Source organism: Brachycentrus maculatus, unplaced genomic scaffold (genome assembly GCF_059751285.1).
Source record: "Brachycentrus maculatus isolate JH-2025_06_01 unplaced genomic scaffold, ASM5975128v1 h1tg000144l, whole genome shotgun sequence".
NCBI classification, from domain to species: Eukaryota; Metazoa; Arthropoda; class Insecta; order Trichoptera; family Brachycentridae; genus Brachycentrus; species Brachycentrus maculatus.
The window spans coordinates 3,149,485-3,164,041 of NW_028280897.1; the positions used below are offsets into that span (position 1 = coordinate 3,149,485).

Sequence of the window (14,557 nt, forward strand, 5' to 3'; positions counted from 1 at the left end):
GAAGGTATTGGTGGTGGAATTGTATTATACTATTGTCACGTTCGCGGTGGCTTTACGCCCGCCGCGACCGCCTCCGCCGCCGCCTTATTTTCCTGTAATTTCCCAGCGGGACGTCGCGGCCAATGGAGCGGCAGGCTCCGCCCTCAGGGCTGAAGCCACCCCTCGACCCGCCCCGGTCAAGGCGTCACGCCGGGGCGGGTGCCAGCCTTTCGCTCCCCGACAACCCGACTTGCAGCACTGCCGGCCGCCGCCTTACACGCGTCACCCTCAACAAGGTGAGTCCGACTTTTCGATCCACCCTAAGCGCGTTTGTGCACTACACGGAATTTCACCGTCCGGCACGTCAGTTAACATTTAAACTGGATGATTGGCTTGTGCTTTTGTCCATCTTTCTTCGCATCTGTGCTCTTGATCGGTACGTGAACACGTTGCGCGTAAATTCGTCCACGCTAAACTTTCGTAGCCGCTTTCATTTTTCAAAACCGGACTGCCGGACGGTAAAATTCTGTGTAGTGCACAAGCGGTTTAGCGGCATTTGTGTACTACACGGAATAAACGGATAATTGGCTTGTGTTTTTGTTTGTTTTTCTTCGGATCGGTGCATTCGATCGGTGCGTGATCGCGGTGAGCGTGAACTCGATCACGCTAATTTGTCGTAGTCGCTTTTATTTGAAAAAACCTGACTGTCGGACAGTGAAATTCCGTGTAGTGCACAAGAGCCCTAATACGCATTTGGGCACATCAATTGCGTAAAATGCTATCACATAGAAGTCAATTCAATTCTAAGGCCTGTATTGTATGAGTCTACTGAATGTTCTCTAATTATTATTTTTATTTTTAATAAAAATTTTCATGGCAAATACCAGTAGTTCTTCAAATCTATTGTGACACGTGTTTCGATGCATTAAGTGGAATTCACCAAAGCAAAACTTAAATTAAAAATGGATAGATTTTACCACAAAGTGACAATTGATCAATCAATGAAATTTCTCTAATTAGTTTCTTAATTTTGTCCGCTTTCTTAATGCAATGGCTCGGGATTTCACCGTCCGGCAGTCCAGTTTTGAAAAATTAAAACGACTTCGACAGTTAAGCGTGATCGAATTTACGCGCAACGTGTTCACGCACCGATCAAGAGCAAGCCAATCCACTACCCGGAATTCCGTGTAAATTTACCATCCGGCACGTCAGTTAGCGTTTTAAAACGAAGATTGGCTTGGATTGGCTTGTGCTTTTGTCCATTTTTCTTCAGATCGGAGCTCTTGATCGGTGCGTGAACACGTTGCGCGTAAATTCAATCACGTTAACTGTCGTAGTCGTTTTCATTTTTCAAAACCGGACTGCCGGACGGTGAAATTCCGTGTAGTGGAGAAATGCCCGCAGACTGTCTATGACGCATGCGACGGAGAGTAGAAACGATTCACTCACTTGTTCCTTTCACTGCTGGTTTAATTCGGAGAAGGGGAAACGTTTCACTATTTCGTCTGATCCAAGCCGATTAACGCGCCTAAAAAATACTTCAAAATATTTATTGAAAGTGTCTGAATTTAAATGTCGTATACAGGGTTTTTACGTTGGACAGGCGATATAAAAATTAAAAAAATAAGAATGTTTTGTTTATCAAGAATGACCCTATGAATGTTCAATTCGCTACTCTACTTTTTGCTTAAAGCTCTGATTAGCATAGTCTCCGAGTTGACAATTCGGTCACTCCTTTCAAGAACGTCATAAATCAAAAAACTTGATCTTTCAGGAGAACGTTTTTAAAGTTTAAAAATATAATACAATGTATTAAAAATAAATATCAAGCCACTTATTGAACTTTTTACTGTGCAACAGATCTTTTCAAGTAAAACCTGAAGGTTTTTTCTGCATTTGAAAAGTATTTAGTACATTTCAAAATAATTAAACAATACATTTTCTTCAAAATGCAAAAATGACACTTTCTGCCCTGTAGCGGGTAAATATTAAATTAAAAATATGCCGCCTTTGCTGGGATATAGTACATTTTCTGGGCATTCTGAAAACATGCACAACTCAAAATTAGCGATTTTTGATTTATGACGTTCTTGAAAGGAGTGAGCGAATTGTTAGATTAAACTGTGTATTCGTTGAATTATCGCATCTTATTTTTATTTGATGACTTTTCACCCCTCATGACATTGTTCTAGCCAATGTACGTCCATCGAATGACTTTTCAATGTCAAATTGCTTTGTATCATATTGTTTACATTAGTATTCATAAATCCTGTTAAACTTTGACATGTTATCGAAATTTATACCTACGATAGAAGAGATAAGATCCATTCTCGTTCGCTCCGCTAAAATAGAAATTTCTAGTATTTTTTCGAGCTGTACTCCACATAAAATTGTCCAAAATTACATCAGAAATGAAAATACCACTACCAATTTATTCAAGTAGACATAAGCATTATATATATATATATATATATATATATATATATATATATATATATATATATATATATATATATATATATATATGATATATAAATAAAAAAAAAAAAAAAACCCTTATCCGCACCCCAATGGTGCATAGGGCACTGTGTCATATAAACACAGTGTTATCTTGATCGTTGATACATGAAGGAAAGGTGATCAGCCCTCCGCTTCAGGTACCAGTCCATGGTAATTTTGAATAAATATTACAGTGAAAAAATCACTTATATTTATTTTACCCCCCTTGGGAATCGAACCCGGGACCTCCAGAATGGTAGCCGAGCGTGCTGACCATTACACTACGGAGGCGGACAAAATAAGCTAACTAAAACTAATTTCGCTACGTTTAACGATATTATCAATAGAAATACGTACAAATTCGAAATAACTATAAATTTAAGGTTTATCTACTTTTGAACTTTAAAATTTTCTTTGTTCGTGCAAACAATTATTATATACATATTTAACATTTTTGGTAATGAAGAAAATATCGATTTTTATCTGAAAATGTCCTAGGCTAAAATTGCGAAAAATTACAGCACATTCACACAAATTACACACAGAAGATTGAAGACGGGTAATACAGCAGAGTTGGGTTTTTTAAAAAACTTTTTTATACCAATCCACTATTCTCCTCTACTTTCTTTCCATAATTTATAATTGATTTAAAGCCATTTTCGTAAAATACTACCTCAAGGGCGCTTTACTTTGATTTGATTGTGGGTGTGGTTAAACTAACAAATGCGTTTTAATTTTTGTCCTAAAGGTCATCACTCTCACATTTTAACTGGTGGTATGGCATTCCATGCCATTGGTCCCGCAACAGCAAAGGCTAATGTATAAACTACCCTTATGTATGGAAGAGAGGCACGAAATTTGCAAAATAAGGACGGTAATTGAAGTCGGAATGCAATCTCTCAGTGCGGCAAAACGATGTATGAAAGATGACATTGAGATATCAATAAAAATCTTGATACGTTTATTTACATTGTCCGCCTCCGTAGTGTAATGGTCAGCACGCTCGGCTACCGTTCTGGAGGTCCCTGCTTCGATTCCCAGGGGGGGCAAAATAAATATAAGTGATTTTTTCACTGTCATATTTATTCAATATTACCCTGGACTGTTACCTGAAGCGGAGGGCTGATCACCTTTCCTTCATGTGTAAACGATCAAGATAACACTGCGTTTATATGACGCAGTACCCTATGCACCATTAGGGTGCGGATAAGGGTTTTATTATTATTGTTATTATTTACATTAGTATTACCGTATGAATATCATAAATAGGTGTAGGAATGAGCGGTAGAAAGGCAATCACTTGTGAATGATTCAAAGTGAATGATATTCAAATGGTAAAATAAGGACAGAATGCAAGGCTGAGATGATCATTATCAAAAACATCAAGGAAGATGTATTGAGATGGTTTGAACATGGGCATCGAACGAGTGAGGAAAGAACGGTAACACAAATTTATGGAGTGAATGTAGTTGGAAACGGGAGCAGAGGAAGATCGAGAAAAGCTTAACATAAGCATGTCAGGAGTCGGACTAATCGGCTGAAAGGAAAGTGGTGGGACTGTAACTTGATGATTTTTGGCTCTAAACGACCTCGCTAAGTGCAAACAGATATGAATATCTATCATTCAATAAAAAATAACATATCATACTTATTAAATAAACTCAAACTTGATTTGTATTTTTTTGGGACAGACGCGCCTAAGAAATCACAATTAAAGTTCAGGTAAATATACCTTCATTTTACAAATATCATCAAGTAATATCCCAATTTTCAAATGTGATTACGTTAAATCTATATGTTTTTTGAAAAAAACGTAATAATCGGTTTTTATGAATAATATATTATTTTTATTTGCGTGTAGAACCGAACACACGATAAAAGTGAAACTTCATAAAAAATAAGAGAGATTTTGTGTGAAAACAGAGAGAGAGAGAGAGAGAGAGAGCGAGAGAAAGAGAGCGTCCCAAAATGAAAACTATAATACAAAATTTGCATTAAAACATTCTATTCATTCAATATTTGCACTGTCATTGGTTGGTGCTTCAATTGTTTTAATATTAATAGTTTGTCCATGATTTTTTTGCTCCACTCCCGTGATTTCGAAATGTATAGCTCTCTTTCTCGTTCTCTCTACGTTACATCTTTCTTCTCTTTCATGTAACGAAATGCGAAATGAAATAGTAAACGTGATACGTCCTTGAAATTTTAGTCTCATTCTCATCCAACCATCGATTATCGAATCGCAGCCTAAGAAGTCCCATTTAAAAATGCACGTACAGTAAAACCCATCATAGAACTATCTTTAATTTTATCTTCAATTTATAACATATGTACATGTATTGTTATATTGACATCTTTACATAGATGAAGAAGTATATAAAAGTCTGAGTATTTACAGGGCTTACAACCAGTCGCAGGCTAGTGATCATTTTCTATAGTGTAACATTCCTTTGCATCTATGACTAACAACCACACTACTCAATTTTTGGACAAGTAGTAAGTCCTGTAAATACCAGGACTTTCATACTCTTCTTCATATTTGTTGAGATGTCAATATAAAATAAACTGTTAAGTGGAGAAACACATATTTGTGAACGAGGATTTGGACACACTCAAAATATCATAATCCACTTTTTTTATTTTTTTTTTATTTTTTTTTATTTTTTTGTATTTCATATGATTATTCTAAACGCGTTTAAAATATGAAATTTTCCCAAGGGATGTCATGATGTGACAAAGTTTGCAGGTATTGTGCAGAAAGGGGTCAGTCCACAAATCAAAAGACACCAAACAAGTTTGGGATTTATGTATCAAATGTTAAATCAAACACTGATTTTTTGAGTTTACTAAGTTGTATTTTACTGTTAAAAACACATAATTATTTTTATTTGATAATTTTTTCGCCTGGTTATGGCATTTTCAAACGAATGTTCGTTAGTGAATTCCATAACTAGACGAAACAATTGTAACAAACTTTATATTTCATGTTTTATCAATAAAATGCAACTTGGTAAACAAAAAAAACAGTATTCAGTAAAAAAATTGTATTTTCTGGCGTTTCTCATGTGTGTGATTATGATCCAGGATTCGGACCTCACATACTAATATAAGAGTTTCTGCTTAATAAAAGCTTCTTTACATCTCACCAATAGATGTCTCTAGTGAAGTTCTAGTGATTCAAGAACAAGGTTTCTAAATCGGTTCATATATACAGAACTTCCAAGAATTTGAGTAGTGTGGTTGTCAATAATGGGTAGAATTGGTGAATGTTACACGTGTGTAAAGTGATCACTTAAACCAGCTTATGACGGTCGTCAGACCCGTAAATGCCCAGACTTCCATATTTTTCTTCATCTTTGAATTGATGTCAAAAAATAATATGAAAATAACTCCTGTAATTGGAGATAATCCAGATTTTGTGAACAAGTATTTAGACACACTCAAAATGTTGTAAATTTTTTTTTTGATTTAACATTTAATACATAAATAAAAATGGAGTTCTACAAATTAAACGCCAAATCTATAAATAAATAAATATGGGATTTATTGTTCATTTATCATCTCGTACCCAGTGCAATGCACTCTGTAAAATTCGATAAGTCAATGTCACCTTTCGTATTGTTTCATTTTAATAAATAAGTTCATTTTGATAGCCTGCAACCTAAATATCTGAGTATTAGATTACGGATTGGTTATTTTGTGCATAACGACAATCATTTACCTATCGTGCATGCGACTATTTATACATATATGCTCGTGATTATTTGCGTTTTTTGCATGACACATTGATCTCTTCAATAATAATAATAATAATAAAACCCTTATCCGCACCCCAATGGTGCATAGGGCACTGCTTCATATGAACACAGTGTTATCTCGATCGTTTACACATGAAGGAAAGGTGATCAGCCCTCCGCTTCAGGTACAAGTCCAGGGTAATATTGAACAAATATTACAGTGAAAAAAAATCACTTATATTTATTAACCCCCCCCCCCTGGGAATCGGACCCGGGACCTCCAGAACGGTAGCCGAGCGTGCTGGCCATTACACTACGGAGGCGGACAAAAATAAAGTACATAAAATATTACAAAGTTCTTCTTGGTGTAGGCCTTGTGGCCTGTTTTTAAGGGATTAGCCTCCTGCGATGTTAATTTGATAAATTGCATGAAATTTAAGTATTTTTGTAGATAATAAAAAATACAATTATTTCTATTTCTTTTTGTTTCTATTTCTTTTTGTCTGGGTTCAGCTAATAATAAAAGTTGTATTCGAATGTTTATTAAGTCTTTATTTATGGTTTTGGCATTCACTTAGTGCTAAAACATGATAAAATTGTAAATGAGAACACGTGTTTTAAATATTGAATTGGTAAAAAACAAGGGTTTTTATTTACAGTTTTTTACGTCTATGGGAGCTTGTCCACTACCCGTAATTTTACCGCCCGGCAGTCTGGTTTTGAAAAATGAAAGCGACTACGATAGTTTAGCGTGAGCGAATTTAGACGATCAAGAGCACCGATCCGAAAAAAGATGTACAAAAGCACAAGCTAATCCAAGCCAATCGTCGTTTCAAAACGCTAACTGACGTGCCGGACGGTAAAATTCCGTGTAATTTTGTGTAGTGGACAAACGCCCTATGTTAGGAAGAAAACGGAGGAGGAATAGTAGGTACTTTGATTAAAAAAACGGAATAATAGATTGCATGATAATGTGAACAAGTGACTTGAAGCACTGAAATTAGTATGAATTAATGCATATTTAATATCTAGTCGTAAAATACTCAGCGCTGTTTGATTTGCTGTCAAAAATGACCCTTTGATTATTCACGCAGATAATTTCTGGAGTCAAATATGACGTAAATATCGGTTCGATTCGGACATTTCTATCTGTCAGGGCGGTAAGTAAGTAATAATGATTATAGGGTGAATGAATCACGGCATTATTGGCATCCGGGGGTAGAAATACGCTAACATATGGCTGTACTGTAATACGTGTCATTACTGCTCAGACCACAATATGTCGCGGCTGTAAACGCGACAGTATGTACCCAATCGCGTAGGTACTAAATTACACGAGTCAAATTATAAACCTATAAAATCATATTCTCGTATGTAAGTAACTTGATTACTAACTTAGAACCATTGAATTGCTTAAAATCATTCTTTAACGAGTGTCCTTACCTATAATGTTCATAAGTATTCGTCCGCCTCCGTAGTGTTATGGTCAGCATGCTCGGCTACTGTACTGTAGCTCCCGAGCTCGATTCCCAGGGGGGGAGGGTCAAATAAACATAAGTTATTTTTTCACTCTAATATTTACTCGATATTACCATGGACTAATACCTGAAGCGGAGGGCTGATCACCTTCCTTCACGATCAAGATAACACTGCGTTTATATAATGCAGTGCCCTATGCATCATCAAGAATGGATAGGGCTTGACCCTGATGACATTTAAAAAGTTAAAGCCTAAGTAGGACCATGATAAACGGTGTACACAAGCCTCAGCTACCGCCGACCGCTTTCAAATACCTAATCATCCCAAGTTTTCCCGGTGTTCTTCTGGTGCTTTATCCGCCTGATAAACTTGTTTTACCGTTATTTCTCTTTCTTTCGTTCCACAAGTCCAAACCACACCTTTCTTAATTTTATCTAAATAACGAGAATCTGTTTTTTTTGGTATTTTTTTCCAACCGTTTTTGACAAGCACCTTGTCACCTTTAGGGATGGACATGTACCGATTCGAAAAAAGTACTTAAAATAAAAGTGGTTATAAACATTGTTTGAGCTTTATTTTACTATGTCTATTATGTGTGTCACAAAGTATCAGCAAAAACGTTTAAGATAAAATAAGCACATGAATAAGCAGAGTGAGGAATTTCTAGGTACAAAGATTATTTCAACATATCAAACGCAGCAACAATAATAATATTCCAGTCTTTATTTGAGTGGGTGACCAACTTTAAGCACATATCGAGCACTGCTTTCAACAACGTCATATATCAAAACCCTTAATTATTCAGGAGATCGTTTTTAAAGTTTGAGAATATAATAAAATGTATTAAAAATAAATATCAAGCCTCCTATTGAACTTTTTACTGTGCAACAGATCTTTTTAGGTAAAACCTGAATGTTTTTTCTCCATTTGAAAATATTTAGTATATTTAAAATAATAATTAAACAACACCTTTGATTAAAAATGCTAAAACACATTTTATGCCCTGTAGCTGGTAAATATTAAGTTAAAAATATGCCTCTTTTGCTGGGATATAGTACATTTTCTGGGCATTCCGAAAACATGCATAACTGAAAATTAACGATTTTTGATATATGACGTTGTTGAAAGGAGTCTCATTTTTTTACAATATTTTGAGCGTGTCCAAATACTTGTTCACAAATCTGGATTATCTCCAATTACAGGAGTTATTTTTCATTTTAATTTTTTGACATCTCAACGATGACATGTCAAAAAAAGAAAAATAACTCCTATGATTGGAGATACTCCAAATTTGTGAACAAGTATTCAGACACACTCAAAATGTTGTAAAATAAATTGACTGGTCAAATAATAAGTTAAAATAATAAAATGAAAATGATATTTTCTAGCGTTTCTTATGGTAAGTAACAAGTAGTGAGTCAAATGATATTATTCATTATTTTTCGACATCTCAACAAAGATGAAGAAGAATATTTAACACTGGGCATTTACGGGGCATACGACTGTTAACTAACCAACTAACTAACCATCATCAGAGAGAATAGAACGCCACACCACTCTGTCTTTGTAAACATTCTTCGCCTCTTCCACGTTCATGCATCTCCTCATACATATCCGCCGATTGTTTCGACTCCTAACCTGACCACTTTCAAGTATTTGGCATACTTGATCGTGCCAAGTTTTTCTCGCTCTTCCTCTGCTCCCTTTTTCAATTACATTCGCCTCATAAATTTGTTTTACCGTTCGTTCCTCACTCATTCGTTCTACATGTCCAAACCATCTCAACATATCCTTCTTACTTGTATCGATAATGCTTGTCTCAGCTTTGCATTCCTTCCTTATTTCACTATTCGAAACAAGTTCGACTCAAGTTTTTGGAAGCTTATATTATCCAATTTCGAAACATTATGTCAAAAAATAATATGAATAAAAACTCCTATAATTAGAGATAATCCAGATTTGTGAACAAGTATTTGGAAACTCTCAAAATGTTATATCTTATTCTTTAACCGATTAAAGTAACATAACGACTTATTTTACAAAAAGTCGTTTTACTTGTAATTCGGTCGCTCATCTCTAATTGCCCCAAACATGGACGTACTCGGTTGTAAAGGTTTTGGCCTTTGCGCGACGGTAGCGGTTGGTCGAGGGACAGACGTCAAGTCGGGGGGCTCAGGAGGCCGCGGGGGGCGCGGGGGGCAGAGGCACGTGGCGGTTCCCACAAGCCATTAATGATGCAACACACTGTGCTGTGTTATAAACCCCGAGGTGACTATCGAGTTCCCTGTTCGCTTGACTTCTCGACATGTCTGCCGACTTTTAGCAGCCAGGGGTGACCCACCCCGTATTATGCGCTCCTGGTAGTCGTCACACTCCACGGAACATATCCCTTGTAAAAGAAAAATAAAAACTCTTGTTAAATCCTTTTTTGACGAATTTGAGTGACTTTTAAATAGCGAATACGATTATTTGGATTCTTCTTCAAAAAGGTGAAAAAGGTCGTTGAATTTAAAATATTATATTCGAATTGTATTCGAGTTTTTTTCATATATCATAAATCTCATGATACCTCGTGTTTTAGTTCACTGGAGCCATCTAAGGTTGATTAAAGAAAGCTCTTATTTAGCAGAAACCCTTTATTGAAATGTATGCAAGATTACATTATTATTTTACATACTGGGAGACACCTGAAAACATGATTAATGCAGCTTATAATTTGACTATTTATTTTCATTAACAACGTTTTGAGTGTGTCCTAATACTTGTAAAAAAAAATCGGGGTATTCTCCACTGATCAGTCATTTTTACATTTTGACCTCTCAACACACGTCGGTTCATGTTTGAGTTTGCGGCAGTATCTATGGTTGATTCGAGTAAGCTTTATATTAAGCAGGGACCCTTTTATTATTAAAACTATTCATATTCTTCTTTATGACATAAAATTACCGATTTATGAAAGCTGATACAAATTATTTGAACTACAAATTATCTGATTTTTTTTGTAGTATGTAACAATCGTTTATTTGACGAATTGTTTTGAAAATCTATTGTTTTTGATAGTGATGATTTTTATTACAGTATTCTTTATTGTTTTGTACATATTTTTGTTAATATTGTTAAAGTCATTAGCCGTTTATATATATATATATATATATATATATATATATATATATATATATATATATATATATATATATATATATATATATATATATATATATATATACATATATATATATATATATATATATATATATATATATATATATATATATATATATATATATATATATATATATATATATATATATATATATATATATATATATATATATAAATATATATATATATTTATTAAATATATATATATATATATATATATATATATATATATATAAATATATATATATATTTATATATATATATATATATATATATATATATATATATATATATATATATATATATATATATATATATATATATATATATATATATATATATATATAAATCTTGAACAACCTCCAAATTTATGTATGTTCCTCGTTCGCTTAGTTTGCTAACCTGCGAAGCGGTTGAGCACCTCTGCCATCATTAGGTAAAAGTATTGCCCACTTAATATGTATTCACTGTTCCTACATAACATGACATGTTTTATTCACGGTCGCATTTCAAACCTATCTATTTTCTAACCATCGGGAAAATAATATTTATTTGACATGTAGTAATAATATACTTGGGACATATGAGTATGAAAATGTCTATTCAATAGAAGCCACTTCAGAGAGAATAGTAATGTGATGTATTCTTAATAATTTAATAAATAGGACGATGGGATCTTTCTACACTATTGAGGAATATCCGATTTAACCATGTATTTTTATTTTCTCATAATATGTATTTACTTTATTGCGTTTAAGTTATAACATAAATCATGGTACAAATAATGAAAAAAACACTACCAAACTATTGTCAGACCCGCACTTCTCCATGGCTCCGAATGCTGGACGATGTATAACACCTACTCTAGGCAACTAGAAACTGCTTAGATGGTCAGCTGGAGTGTCCTTAAGAGCTCACTGGCTAGTTATTATTGACTATTATTGATGCCTGTTACACCCAGGCTATTCGTAGAAGCCTGGATGTAACAGGCATCAATAATAAGGTAGAGGAAAAGTAATTGAATTGATATGGGCACATAGGACGCAAACATCCTGATCATATTGATTACCAGGCAATCGCCATAGATCATCCTAGAAAAACATCTAGAGAAAGATTAAAAAAATCATGGATGCTGCAGAAAGATGGCCTAGGTGACGTTGTTTATAATAACAACCTGAGGACGAGATCTCTTTTATAATTAGATTTGTTATTTAATGACTATATGGATAAAGGAAGCAGATTGTAAACTTTATTGCATAATAATCAAAGTTCTTTTTGACCAAAAGAAGTATTTTTTGTTTTTTGTGTGTCTGTGTTTTATATTATGAAAATGGCGCCATAGTAATTATCCAAAATTATTCATTTTGATTAATTAATGCGTGGTGTTTGTTCTAGATATTGCGTGATGGATTGCAATGGGCGACCAGAGTCGGCCTGTGAGGTGTGTGGAGACAAGGCGTCGGGACGCCACTACGGAGTACCATCTTGCGACGGGTGCCGAGGCTTCTTCAAGAGAAGTATTCGAAGGTACTTGTACAAACTGACACCTTAACCGAGCGACTATCTGAACTATTTAAACCATTTCGACTCCCTATGTGGAGCATATAGAGTCAACAAACTGTTTCCAGGCTTTTCTGTCGCACGCCAGCTCCCTTGCATCCTCCAAAGTTGAATTGTCGACGAATTGTCCTTGTACAAGAGGCAAGCTTGATGGCGGCTCTCGGGAGGTATGCGGTGTACATGGCCTAGCCAACTGAATCACCTTTACTTCGCGACAGTTGTGACTAAGATTCGCTGCGTCCTACGCCTTATCTCTTCATTCTTCACAAAGTCAAACCACCGCACGCCTAAAATTCGCCGCAAACAACTATTCTCAAAGCTTAGTACACGGCTGATCTGGGCCCTTGTAAGATGCTATGTTTCACAGCCGTACAAAAGAACAGGAGCAATAATGCAGGCGGCATTTGGTCTCCACCGAGTATGAATCCGATCTCCAGATAGCCCCTGCGAGTCCTAAAACGCACTCCCAAAACCTCCTATCTAAACTAACTAACTATAAACTCTCTTACTGCCTACACTGGGGCACTGAAAGATACTTGATGGTGGTTTTACGAATTTGTATTTCACAACAGTTTGAGCTTCTTCTTGTTCCCCAAACTCAAAAGACCTTTGAAAGGAAGAAAATTTGAGACGATTCCGAGATTAAGGCAAATGCGACGAAGGAGCTGAACTACATCATAAAATAAGCGTTCCAGGACTGTTCCCAAAAGTGGAAACACTGTTGGGATAAGTGTGTGCGTTGGGGGGGTGAATGCTTTGAAGGGGACCCAGATATGTGTAACTTCTAAATAATGTAAATTTTGAGTGTGACAAAACACTCTCAACCAATCTGACGTTATACATTTTTTGACACCTAAACATGAATATGGAGGTCTGGGTTCATGACCTGTCATAGGCTGGTTAAGTGATCACTTATATTAAGTGATACTTATAAAATAAATTTTAATAAACATATTATATATTATACATATTACATTTAACCTTAAGTATGGACCAAATGAAAATTCACTAACTTAGCTTAAATTTAAATCATGTGTTTATTATTTAAGTCTAATATAATTTAATACTATTTGCTGTTAAATTTTGCGAAGGTACCTACTCCTAACGCGATCAGAGTTGATCTAACAAACACACTGCGTAGTAAGTTTCTAGCAATCAGTATATGGTAGAAGCGATGGATGTGTTAGTTCCAAGTTCAGATCAACTCTGGTGGCGTTAAGTCTACGTAGACTATATATCGACAAATATATGGACTACATATCGACAAAAATGACTAAGGTACGTACCTATAGTCATTTTTGTCGGTATGCAAACGCGCGATATTTATTATTTCTTGTTTATTTACTTTGATTAGCGATGAGAAAAATATTTACCATCTAACTAACTAACCATCACGCCGCTTCTCCAAAGGGAGAACCCCACACCAATCCGTCTTTGCTAACAATGTTCACCTCTTCCGCATTCATGCAACTCTTTATACATTTCCGACGGTTATTCTACTCCTTACCACGCCCAAGTATTTGAAATACTTGATCATGACAAGTTTTCCTCAGTCTTCCTCTGCTTTTATAACCAACCTCGTTAACATGATAAATTTGTTTTACTTTTCTCACTTCACTTCACTCATTCGATTCACCTGCCCAAACCATTTCGATACATCTTTCATTGATAATGCTTGTCTCAGCCTTGCATTCTTTCCTTATATCACCATTCGGACATCTATCATACATGATTTTGCCGCGCTGAGAGATTGCGACTGCATTCAGTCTACTTTCATCCCTTTTTCCAACGCCATACTTCACTCCCATACAATCGAGTTAAAAACAGGACTGAAAAAAATAAAATTAATTCTAGATGCAGAATCGTATTATGTTTTTATGTAAATGTATCCCATGATATTTGTGTAAATGTGTTGTTCCGTGAAGATATTTTGTAAGTCAGACAAAAGGATTCTACCATTTGATGTTATCATATTGAAAAATAACTTCAAAAAACCACATCAACGATATCGAAAAACTGAATGTTTCAAACGTATAGATGTGATTTTTACACATCTTTCTAAAATAATATTAAATTAATAATCTTTTTTTTTCAAAATATACAATGTTATCATATAATAAAGGGTCCGCCAAATAACTTTT

The 14,557-nt window shown here is 35.0% G+C and overlaps 1 pseudogene across 1 annotated transcript in view; it reads left to right on the forward strand.

Moving 5' to 3' along the window:
* The first annotated feature begins 201 nt into the window (after positions 1-201).
* LOC148308925 (nuclear receptor subfamily 2 group F member 6-like) overlaps positions 202-14,557 on the forward strand; it is a 30,711-nt pseudogene continuing 16,355 nt past the window's right edge. The window contains exons 1-2 of the transcript XR_015837616.1: positions 202-275; positions 12,252-12,383. The product of XR_015837616.1 is annotated as a nuclear receptor subfamily 2 group F member 6-like (transcript). The remainder of the gene's footprint in view (positions 276-12,251; positions 12,384-14,557) is intronic.